This window comes from Phoenix dactylifera, chromosome 14 (genome assembly GCF_051530095.1).
Source record: "Phoenix dactylifera cultivar Ajwa chromosome 14, Ajwa_hap1_PhDact_Kaust_v1.1, whole genome shotgun sequence".
Lineage (NCBI taxonomy): Eukaryota > Viridiplantae > Streptophyta > Magnoliopsida > Arecales > Arecaceae > Phoenix > Phoenix dactylifera.
The window spans coordinates 26,050,346-26,062,469 of record NC_143203.1 but is presented as its reverse complement, the minus strand read 5'-3'; the positions used below and the strand labels follow the sequence as shown (position 1 = coordinate 26,062,469).

Here is a 12,124-nt window from a genome sequence, read left to right as displayed (position 1 = left end):
TATAGTAGAAAACTTGAAGCAAGCCTACTTGTCAAACTGAAATGTCCCATGCAAAAGAATGGAAGAACATACTCGCCCTTGCAAGTGCAGAGTGACAAATCCTTGCAGCGTTCGCAATGAAATAATTCATTATGTTGTTAGGCTTCCTCTTCTTTCTACAATTTGAAGGCGCAAGCCACATCATTCAGTGGTCATGTTTTTATAACAATTCTGATGTTACTACAGAAAGTCATGCACACAAACTGAAAATCTTATAAACAGAACCTCATAGTCCATGCTTAAGTGGAAAATCATACTTATTAGATTTTCTAGCTGATAAACAGAGTTAGCCATTTCATTTGCTGAAATCTTTACGTATTTATCACTGCAGACCTTCAAATCTCCAAAAGCCTTTAGGCGTCCAAGTCTCTAGTACTATCAGAGTTTATATTATGATATGCAGATATGCTTTCTTTTTGTTTTGATAAAATAGGTAATTCATGCATTACGTGTACGAATGCATCCAATAAAATCAGAAAAATGAATATCGCGGAGCTCTCGATGTAGCTCCCCATCCCTAGCCCACAAGGTGCTACCGGCATGGTAGGCCACATAGGCGGCCACCTAATCCGCAACCTCGTTAGCTTCTCTAAATATATGCTTGGCCTGGACGGCCCCTCCATCCCTCATCATCATCCAAATGTCTCGAAACAATGGATGGCCGCAGTCGGCAACCCTTTTCTCTCTGGATCTAATTGATGACCATGGCCGAGTTACCCTCCAGGATGACTGAACTGGCTAGTAGCACTCGTTAAGCATGTCAAAAGCCCACCCATGCAGCTCTTAGCTCCGCACCGGGGACCGTGATGTCGAATAATTGATAGTCGCCCGCTGCCACCAACTTGGAGTTCGGGTCCCTTATGACAAAACTCACACATCCCCTCGTGCCTCCATCCAAAACAGACCCATCGAAGATGACCTTGAGGAAGCTTGGGTGGGGGCTCCTAGGGGAAAAACACCATGTGGGGTGCTGCCTAGCCAGAATGGGAACCCCAGATACCCCGGATATACTTTGGTCTCTAGTGCTAGTACAAGATGAGATATATTTGCAATAGATGACAAGTTAGCAAATTAACATGTGACCGTGCACACCACCAATCACAACTGCTCGTTCATGTAGGCCACATTCATCGAGTGTGTGTCTTGATGCATCGCTATAGGAATGAGCGGTTGCGATTGGTGATGTGTGCGGCCATATAGTACATGCAATGTAGGGCAAAATTTCTTGCCATGAGGTCCCAATCGGCCAACCCAAAGTGTGTTAGCCCACGTGATCATAGACCTGTTCATGGGCCACACCAAGTTTGCCTTTGGGCGTTCGGGCCTACGTTCCAGGTCCGAGGCTTTAGTATCAAACCCAACCCGGCCTGCTTATTACATGGGCCTAGTTTTTAGGTGCATCCTGGTCGGTCGGGCCCTTCTCGACCCACAGATGGCCATATTCTTTTTCAATATTTCACAGTTCACACTGTAGGTGTTTTGCTGGTTGCCATGGTAGAAGGTCCATTGGTGCAGTATGTTCTTTTTTTTCTTTTTTGAAAAGCATTTGACCGGAATATTCATCAGCATGCGAAGATAAGTTTAATTCTACTTCTCATATGTTAAAAACTGCCTAATTAACTAGAGAGAGAGAAGTGCCTGACCAAAAAACTGCAAGTTTTGATGAGAAGAAAGCATCCTTCCTTTCATGCACTTGCAAATGGTTGTAACACAACTCTTACTAGCATTACAGCAGCTCTCCCCGTGCTTTCGCTGTCTCGGTCCTCAAACGTAGTAATTAGTATCAATAATGCTTCACTAACTCCAAATCAATCAGCTGGTGTGTTGTATTCTCATTGCTCTCCTTGTATTTGCATTGTGAATTGTGACGCATGATGAAGCAGCGTGAACGGTGGAAGATAGTTTAACGACTTTTTTGAGTGATTTTTCTGAGTTACCATTGCATTGTTCAATTAGTATTTAATCACGTTTAATCTCGAACACAATTAATCAAATTCTACCTCAGTTAGAAATATTTGATCGATGGTAGTACAGAAAACCGGTCCCAAACTCGGCTTGTCTCGGTTGGCAGCTTATTGTTTCAGGCTCTGCCCTCTTAAAATCAGGCCTCATTGGTTCCCCTACAACAATGAAAGGTGGCAATAAGTAGGTCCCCAGACTGAGTCCTGTGAGAGGACTGATTGCCATGGTATTCTACTGACCAAATATAGCCCTATATATTCTAATTTTGATGTTTGTGGTCGACAAAGGGAGAAGAGAAAAAGAACTATTACAGACAAAAATTGGTGCAGAACTTCCAAATTAAACAATTAATTGTATTTGATTAAAGCCTTCAATGAGTAGCATAACAATCGATATCTTATAATAATCTTGATTTGTTCGTTTTCATGCGATTTATATACATGTTAAAATGTGCATGATATTGATTAATTATATATGCAATACATATCAAGTAATGTTTCATTTCTTTCCTTCAAATCATAGTTAGGATGAGTCCACTATCAAGTGAGTTTGCTTAATTGTGACATGATCTGGTCACTAACTTCAATATTCATTATTTAGGCATCTTAAAGTACATGGCTTGAGATTCAATAACTTCATATTAAAGTTTTGAGCATAAACCAATCAAACCCTTTATCATATTGTTAGAAATAAATGAATAAAAAAATTGACGGGATATTTGTCACGCCCCGAACCCAACTTCCGGGTCCGGCACGCGACCGGCCGCATGAGCCCTAGAGCAGTGCCCTAAAGATCATACAAGGCCTATGTTTAACAAAATTCCAATAAATCCACGATTAATTTAATAATTCAAATAGACAAGTCCGACATATCCAAATAAACAAATTAGTTCAATTACAAGATCTTCAAATGTTCATCGACATCAAAGAAGGACAAACAAACTAACTAGCTAATGACTCTGATACCTGCACTCTGCGCCCATCCCATCCAAATCTAAGCATCCTGCAACTCTGATAAAAAGAAAGAAGAAAAGGGGATGAGCTTTACAGCCCAGTAAGAATCCCTACACATCCACACCAACACAATAATAATAAAAATCTGAAAACCACGACAAGTCAAAGCACATATCATGAAGTCATAACCGGCTATCAAAGCTCAAATAATCGATACAAGTATGTACATCAAACATCAATAAAAGTCCAGCCACACAAGAAATATATAGCATATGATAGCTCATAAACATGTATTATAGTTTCAATGTCTTCTCTTCAACTTGATCCGGTTTAATTATCTTTCCGACTTTGGGTCAAATCTCGGTCACATTTCTCAGCCTGTGGTGGGGCAACCAAATTATCACATTTTCAGCCTGTGGCGGGGCCTGCACATTATAGTTCCACATTTCTAGCCTGTGATGGGGCCTGCCAAAGTATCACATTTTCAGCCTGTGGCGGGGCCTGCACATTATAGTTCCACATTTCTAGCCTGTGAGGGGGCCTACCAAAATATCACATTTTCAGCCTGTGGCGGGGCCTGCACATTATAGTTCCACATTTCTAGCCTGTGAGGGGGCCTACCAAAATACCACATTTTCAGCCTGTGACGGGGCCTGCCATAATAACAAGATAAACCCAAAGTTCCTTTTCATACAATCCAGTTTACATCTACACATCAATTTTCTTTTATTTATTTCCGGCTATAAACTAACCACAGCCACGTTTCCAGCCCGTGACGGGGCAACCAATATCATATGGTTAGTTTAGAGCACCACATCCATCAGTCAAATTTTGCAGGTGTAGGTTATGCGCATGCATGCATCTATCATTATACCAATCACAAGCAAAGACGATCAAAATACAATTTAAATATAAAAACCATTTTGTTTTGCCTGGATCATAGCATATCAAACATATATATATATATATAGTGCAAAATATTTATATCATGTAGGATTGGCGTACAAGGATTCTTACACTTTGTTGAAAACTCAGACAAACTAATCACCGTCCTCACGGCGATCTATGAACCGGAATGCGCAGGACTCCGCTCAGCGTCCTCTCGTCCAATAGATTGTCCCCCTACAGAATCAAGACAATATTAAAAATTATCCAGAGTATCTGACAATCCAAAACCCTCCATTGACCTACGACTATCCAGCAATTCTTACAAACCATGGTCTCCTCGTATCAAACTAGAGAGAGAAAACTCCAATCTAGAGAGAGAAACTGGAGAGAGAAATAATCCAAGTAGAGAGAGGAACTAATAAACAAGAGAGAGAACCTAGGAGAGAGAAGAGAGGAGAGAGAAAACTCTTCCTCCTTCTCAAAATAGGGGGAACCGATCCATCTCCCTCTCTTCTTGGATCAGGGTGGCACAGCCACCAAGGTGCCCATCCTCGGCGACGACGGCCGGCCAGTGACGGCCATCAACTGCGGCACCACCGGCGACAGTGGTCGGCCGGCGGCCAACCAACGAGGGGAAGGAAAGGAGATGGGATCACGAGGAAGGAGATCTCGGTCCACCTCTTCCCATCCCCTCTAAAACCCTAGAAATCCCTCTCAACCAACCCACAGTCCCGATTCAACCCCCAAGACCATAGATCCGGCCAACCCGGTGGCCGGCGGCGGCGAAATCCGAAAGAGAGGGGCCGAAACAGGGGTACCCTGTTTCGGATCCCTCTCCGACGGCTTCACCGGCCAAAAACCCCTCCAACGCCCCCAAAATCCAGAACATGAAGCATAAGGAAGGGAGCCCCACTTACCTCGGTCCGACGGCGTGCTCCGGCGACCTTTCCGGCGAGGAATCGGCGGAGAAATTGTGAGCAACTTGCGGAGGGTCTTCACCGAAGGAAAGAGGAAGGCTTCCCCCCCCCCCCCCCCCCGCGGCCGGCCGGATCTCGAACCTCTCCGGCGCTCGGTCTCCTCCGGCGAGTCGCCTCTCCAACAACGCCGCCGCCGCCTCCCCCTTTGCACCCTCCCTTCATCCACCACGATCGTGCCTAAGGCACGATCGTAATAAGGGGATGGGCCCGGTCTTTTCGGGCCGGCCCGTCCCCCTTTCCTTTTTTTTTTTGTTTTTTTTTCAGGGGTATTACATTCTCTCCCCCTAAAAAAAATTTCGTCCTCGAAATTAACTTACTTGAAGCCTCAAACTTTAAAAAAAATATGCATCCGTTATATCATCCCCGAGATTTCAAATAGTCTCCCTCTCGGAGTACCTACTCACAAGATTTTGACATACAAAAATTACAGCATCTCAAAACTTAATCCTTTCTATTTACCACACATAGTAGGTTATTTTGATCTCCTTCTATTATTAGCATAACTCTTTTAACAACTCTGAGCTGTACGAAGTCGTTCTCTGATCACTTACACATTATCTATGGTCTATTGCACTATCTCTGGGCCTAATAATTTTCTCTCGCCCACATCATCCTAATAAATAGGGGATCCATGTTAAAACATTCCAAGTCTAAGACCAACCAAGGACTCATCAACCATTAACGCTAATTTTAAGATGCCCAAGATTCTCCCAAAAGTTATCGACAATAGAAGAACCCACCGGTGAAAATTACATAGCTACCTCTAGATCATCCATAGAATCAACAACATTCTCCTCTACTAGAAACTAACTCAAGTGTTCCATCATAATACCTTTTAGATCAAATATTAATGTCCTTAACCAGTTTCAAAATAACTCAAACCACCACACTTCCGCTGCGCACTCTGATTTAATCCATTAAATACTCTAAAGCCTCTAAATAATTTATGACCGAAATATCACTTTGCATTAGGAGTAAGAAAAATCCAAATTTTAGAACTTTAATTGAGCAGAACCTCCAGATCTCTCTATCCTCAATTTATGTAGAGTATACTAACCATTACTAACACTCAAGCCATTAATCAAGTTTAAGGTCACGACATGATCTTCACAACCGTTTTAGAATTCAAAATATCTAGGTTTAATTTAAAATAAGTTAACCTTGGATTTCCTCAGCAATTCGATTAGACAATCTACGTTGATCTTCTTTCCAAAAAGATTTACTTCAAATTCAATGGGTTAGAAGTCATTGAGCCAATACACTATGATTAGAAATTAACTCTATCGATCTCCAGATCTTTCTTCACCAAGATTCTTAACATCCATCAAAAATGCTATATATGATAATTTATGTAAGCATCTCATGACCGAAGTCTCTACTCAATATGACATTTATTAGTGGCTTCATCAACAATGACAAAAGATCCTGCTCAAATCTTAAACCTAGGCTTGAGTTTTAAATTTAACACATCAAATAATCTTCTACAATTATAAGTAAAATCCAGTAGCCCAATCCAAATAGGAGAATTCAAATAATTAGAATTCCCCCGTCAATATGCATACTCTATGGCCTCAAAATAATCAAATACATTAATAGGAAATAGACCTATTTGCAATAGCCAACATGCCAATACCAGATATAATCCACATACATATTCAACTTCGAAGAACATTCCTTTCAATATTATGAAATCTTCTTAGCTCACTCCAATACTATGGAAGATCTACGTACAAACCCTACTCTAATAATTAGCAGCAAAACCAAAAGTACGATCACATCAAAACCCATATCAAGTTTGAACTTTCAGGTCATTTAAATAATATCCGAATATGGTATAACTGATATGCCATTGTGGACCTTCCTACACTTATCTTAGGTCAAACCTCTCTTATCATGATCAAAGATAATTTATACTTTCCTTCCACACTCATCGAAAACCAAAACCCGATGCATATATTTTATCACAATGCCCAGTGATCTTACACCTTAAGCACTGAATTTAATTGTCATGTTCCAAGTGATCATAACCTTAAGCTATAATATATTTCAGTCACAGTCCCTAGTGATCTTAAACATATGCTCAGATTCCAATTTATCACTATCCCCAATGATCTTAAACCTTAAACTCTAATGCCACTAAGGCCACAATCCCTAGTGGTCTTAAACCTTAAATTACATTATCATTCCTGTTACAATCTCAGGTGATTATAAACTAAGGCTCTGATAGTTTTCCGATCATAATTCCCCACTCACACTCACCTGAACCTAAACCCTAGGATACCTTAACCTTAAGCTCTGATACCACTCTGTCACGCCCCGAACCCAACTTCCGGGTCCGGCACGCGACCGGCCGCATGAGCCCTAGAGCAGTGCCCTAAAGATCATGCAAGGCCTATGTTTAACAAAATTCCAATAAATCCACGATTAATTTAATAATTCAAATAGACAAGTCCGACATATCCAAATAAACAAATTAGTTCAATTACAAGATCTTCAAATGTTCATCGACATCAAAGAAGGACAAACAAACTAACTAGCTAATGACTCTGATACCTGCACTCTGCGCCCATCCCATCCAAATCTAAGCATCCTGCAACTCTGATAAAAAGAAAGAAGAAAAGGGGATGAGCTTTACAGCCCAGTAAGAATCCCTACACATCCACACCAACACAATAATAATAAAAATCTGAAAACCATGACAAGTCAAAGCACATATCATGAAGTCATAACCGGCTATCAAAGCTCAAATAATCGATACAAGTATGTACATCAAACATCAATAAAAGTCCAGCCACACAAGAAATATATAGCATATGATAGCTCATAAACATGTATTATAGTTTCAATGTCTTCTCTTCAACTTGATCCGGTTTAATTATCTTTCCGACTTTGGGTCAAATCTCGGTCACATTTCTCAGCCTGTGGTGGGGCAACCAAATTATCACATTTTCAGCCTGTGGCGGGGCCTGCACATTATAGTTCCACATTTCTAGCCTGTGATGGGGCCTGCCAAAGTATCACATTTTCAGCCTGTGGCGGGGCCTGCACATTATAGTTCCACATTTCTAGCCTGTGAGGGGGCCTACCAAAATATCACATTTTCAGCCTGTGGCGGGGCCTGCACATTATAGTTCCACATTTCTAGCCTGTGAGGGGGCCTACCAAAATACCACATTTTCAGCCTGTGACGGGGCCTGCCATAATAACAAGATAAACCCAAAGTTCTTTTTCATACAATCCAGTTTACATCTACACATCAATTTTCTTTTATTTATTTCCGGCTATAAACTAACCACAGCCACGTTTCCAGCCCGTGACGGGGCAACCAATATCATATGGTTAGTTTAGAGCACCACATCCATCAGTCAAATTTTGCAGGTGTAGGTTATGCGCATGCATGCATCTATCATTATACCAATCACAAGCAAAGACGATCAAAATACAATTTAAATATAAAAACCATTTTGTTTTGCCTGGATCATAGCATATCAAACATATATATATATAGTGCAAAATATTTATATCATGTAGGATTGGCGTACAAGGATTCTTACACTTTGTTGAAAACTCAGACAAACTAATCACCGTCCTCACGGCGATCTATGAACCGGAATGCGCAGGACTCCGCTCAGCGTCCTCTCGTCCAATAGATTGTCCCCCTACAGAATCAAGACAATATTAAAAATTATCCAGAGTATCTGACAATCCAAAACCCTCCATTGACCTACGACTATCCAGCAATCCTTACAAACCATGGTCTCCTCGTATCAAACTAGAGAGAGAAACTGGAGAGAGAAATAATCCAAGTAGAGAGAGGAACTAATAAACAAGAGAGAGAACCTAGGAGAGAGAAGAGAGGAGAGAGAAAACTCTTCCTCCTTCTCAAAATAAGGGGAACCGATCCATCTCCCTCTCTTCTTGGATCAGGGTGGCACAGCCACCAAGGTGCCCATCCTCGGCGACGACGGCCGGCCAGTGACGGCCATCAACTGCGGCACCACCGGCGACGGTGGTCGGCCGGCGGCCAACCAACGAGGGGAAGGAAAGGAGATGGGATCACGAGGAAGGAGATCTCGGTCCACCTCTTCCCATCCCCTCTAAAACCCTAGAAATCCCTCTCAACCAACCCACAGTCCCGATTCAACCCCCAAGACCATAGATCCGGCCAACCCGGCGGCCGGCGGCGGCGAAATCCGAAAGAGAGGGGCCGAAACAGGGGTACCCTGTTTCGGATCCCTCTCCGACGGCTTCACCGGCCAAAAACCCCTCCAACGCCCCCAAAATCCAGAACATGAAGCATAAGGAAGGGAGCCCCACTTACCTCGGTCCGACGGCGTGCTCCGGCGACCTTTCCGGCGAGGAATCGGCGGAGAAATTGTGAGCAACTTGCGGAGGGTCTTCACCGAAGGAAAGAGGAAGGCTTCCCCCCCCCCCCCCCCGCCCCCCGCGGCCGGCCGGATCTCGAACCTCTCCGGCGCTCGGTCTCCTCCAGCGAGTCGCCTCTCCAACAACGCCGCCGCCGCCTCCCCCTTTGCACCCTCCCTTCATCCACCACGATCGTGCCTAAGGCACGATCGTAATAAGGGGATGGGCCCGGTCTTTTCGGGCCGGCCCGTCCCCCTTTCCTTTTTTTTTTATTTTTTTTTTCAGGGGTATTACAATATTAAAAATATAAATCCATTTTGCGTCGATTTGATGATCAAACAAATAAATTCTAGAAGGTACAATATCATACATTGAATCTTGTCGAACATAATAAATCAAGCGGATGGTCAATTTCAATAGCAACTCTAACTGTTTATGTTTGTATAATGTCTTGGACTTTCATTGCCAAGTATAGAGGCTATCACAAATGTCATTGGTTACTTTCCTCACATATCCCTATTCCCTACTCCTTGCTTCCATCGCATATGACCTAATGTTGCCTCTAGGTCCCACAAAGTCAATTATTGATGTCTTGCACATTAATACTCAAGGCTAAGCCCAGTTTTTTTAATTAAAAAAATGAAAAAAAAGAAGAAGCAATCAATTTACTCATATGAGACTTAAGGAATGCAGTTATCCATCCACCATTCACTATACTGTGCCAAAATTCACATTCGCCAAAATCATTGCTCAAATCATCCATTATGTATGCAAAATCCAGGCACCTAGTATGCATCCTCATCCCATGACTAGTTTTAAGATGCAATAAGTTTTGGTCATGGAACATGACAGTACTGGTTAGGACCTAGAAACCTAAAATCTTTGCATAAATTGAGAGGAAATAAGATCTAACATACACTTTTCAAATCCAACATGATAGATTTATGAGTCCAATCAATAATCCGGTTGGCTTATTGGGCTGTCAGACAGATACCTCTGATATTGGTGGTGAATGGGAGCTGTCTTCCAACATCGCAAAAGTCATGGAAGCTGTCTGCCATGTAGTGGAGGTAATCTCTCCCCACCCCAACATCCACAGAAAGAAGGCAGCTTGCAACTGGCCAGGTACATCAATGATGCAATCACTTTCCCTAGCTATAACTTCTTAAACACCCTCTAAAATCCCAAAAGCTTTTAAAGAAATTTACTTCTACGGGCTTCCTGGTGTTTGCTTGCCTTGATGCAGGTCTAATGAACTCGACCAAACCCCACGAGCGACAGAATAGGGCAGCCCCTGCATGTAGGAAAGGGCTCCCACGGCAAAAAATACCCCAGGAGAAAGGCTTGAGAAGAAAGTTTGGCAGATAGCAAACAAGGGTCCTCCACCTTTACAAAGAAAAGGTTCTGAGACCTCTTTCATGCATGTGTCCAGCATAGTGGAACAACGCTGAATGCTCCCAGAGCCACTCAAACCTGAATCTCTCTCTCTCTCTCTCTCTCTCTTGCTCCTTGTGTGGTGGTGGGAATGCCATCAGCCACAAGAGCAACAAAACCCTTTTGCGAGTGGGACTGGTCCCCCAATATATATACACACCATCGCTCTCTCCGAGTCACGTCTCTCACATCCATCCCCCCTAGCTCTTACCTTGGGAGGGGGAATATCTTCATCCAAGGATAAGGTCATTCATTGCATTTCGATCATTTACTCAAATGGCTTGGTGCGTATGCTTGTGGGCTTTGAAGGTTTCCATTTTGTACCAATGTGCTCGCCCCATGCATGATAAATGATGCAGCACTGACGTGGATTAGTAAGCATATCATCTGGCTGGAATCTTAAGCAATATGGTGTGTGGAAAAGCATGGAAGTATCTTAGGACCCTAGTATTGTTTCCCCACTGTTTTTAGTTGTTATCCTTTTACTAGTTGTGCCATTATTTGTACCGGCCAGCTTGCTAGCTGGTAAAAGTCTCACAGTAGTTGCACCACCAATTAATAGACACCTGAGCTCGAATCCAAATTATATGAGGGAAGGAGGACTTAAGAGTTCTAGGTGATGGCGTCTAGCCAGAAAGAGTTCTACCTTTAAGAGAATGTAATTTTTTTTTTTGTTTTTTTGATGGAATATAGAGGAGCTGAGAAACTCCTCGTACAAGACAAATCACAAGTTGATGAAGAATCTTGCCGAAGCCAATCAAAATGGCCATTTGGCTCCCTTCGAAGGAAGCCACTTGATGCTCTCATGGATCTTGCACCAATTCATTCGATCATCAGGAAGAATGAGCCAGGACAGCAATAACCCTGTAGAAGATGAAGCTGTGAGCGTGAAACCGAACATGAAGATCAAATTCTTATCATTTCAAAAGATACGGTGGCAAAGAAAAGTCATTAGCATATATCATTAGCTACGCACACTAATTAAAGAATGTGGACAAAAGTCACCACCTTTTTTTTCTCTCTTTCTTTTTTTTTTGAGTGAAAAAGTCGCCACCTTTATATCCTGGCCTTTAGGCTTCCGCCGACCCGCATGGAAAGCAGTGGGTGGGGAACCTTTCCATGCTACAGAAGCACTACCAAATGCTGACACATGATACCATGATGGGAGAGCATAGACTTGGGTTGTGGACTTCAAAGCAACGAGGCTTTACAAATATATTAAACCTAAGCCAAGTTAGAAACGTAAGAAAGGTCAAGGACTCGGGACTTTTGAGACTTTGGCCCAACTTTGGGAGCCAGAGAAGGAGAACAAGTGACACATGGAATGATCGATGACGTAAGGGTGAAATTGGATCGGATTCCACGCTAGCAGTAGCAATCTTTTATCAAAAACGGGCAACGATTCCAACGGATAAACGTAAAAGTGTGGGTCGTTGCCATTAAGGGCAGTGGCCAGCGACGACTGGGATTGGGTTCAAAACCCCTTGGAAAAATATCTTTAGCGGC

The 12,124-nt window shown here is 42.7% G+C and overlaps 1 long non-coding RNA gene across 3 annotated transcripts; it reads right to left on the bottom strand.

The window, feature by feature from the left end:
* Nucleotides 1-2,826: 2,826 nt before the first annotated feature.
* Nucleotides 2,827-11,169, bottom strand: LOC120112727 (uncharacterized). Of its 3 annotated transcripts, XR_005514375.3 has the most exons (5): nt 9,141-11,168; nt 8,374-8,478; nt 4,760-7,417; nt 3,972-4,076; nt 2,827-3,011 (listed from the first exon to the last, which is right to left on the bottom strand). It is a non-coding gene; the product is annotated as an uncharacterized LOC120112727 (long non-coding RNA). The 3 variants fall into 3 exon arrangements; XR_016398335.1 differs by having other exon boundaries at nt 2,827-4,076; nt 9,141-11,169; XR_015973095.2 differs by lacking the exon at nt 8,374-8,478 and having other exon boundaries at nt 2,827-4,076; nt 10,179-11,168.
* Nucleotides 11,170-12,124: the final 955 nt, after the last annotated feature.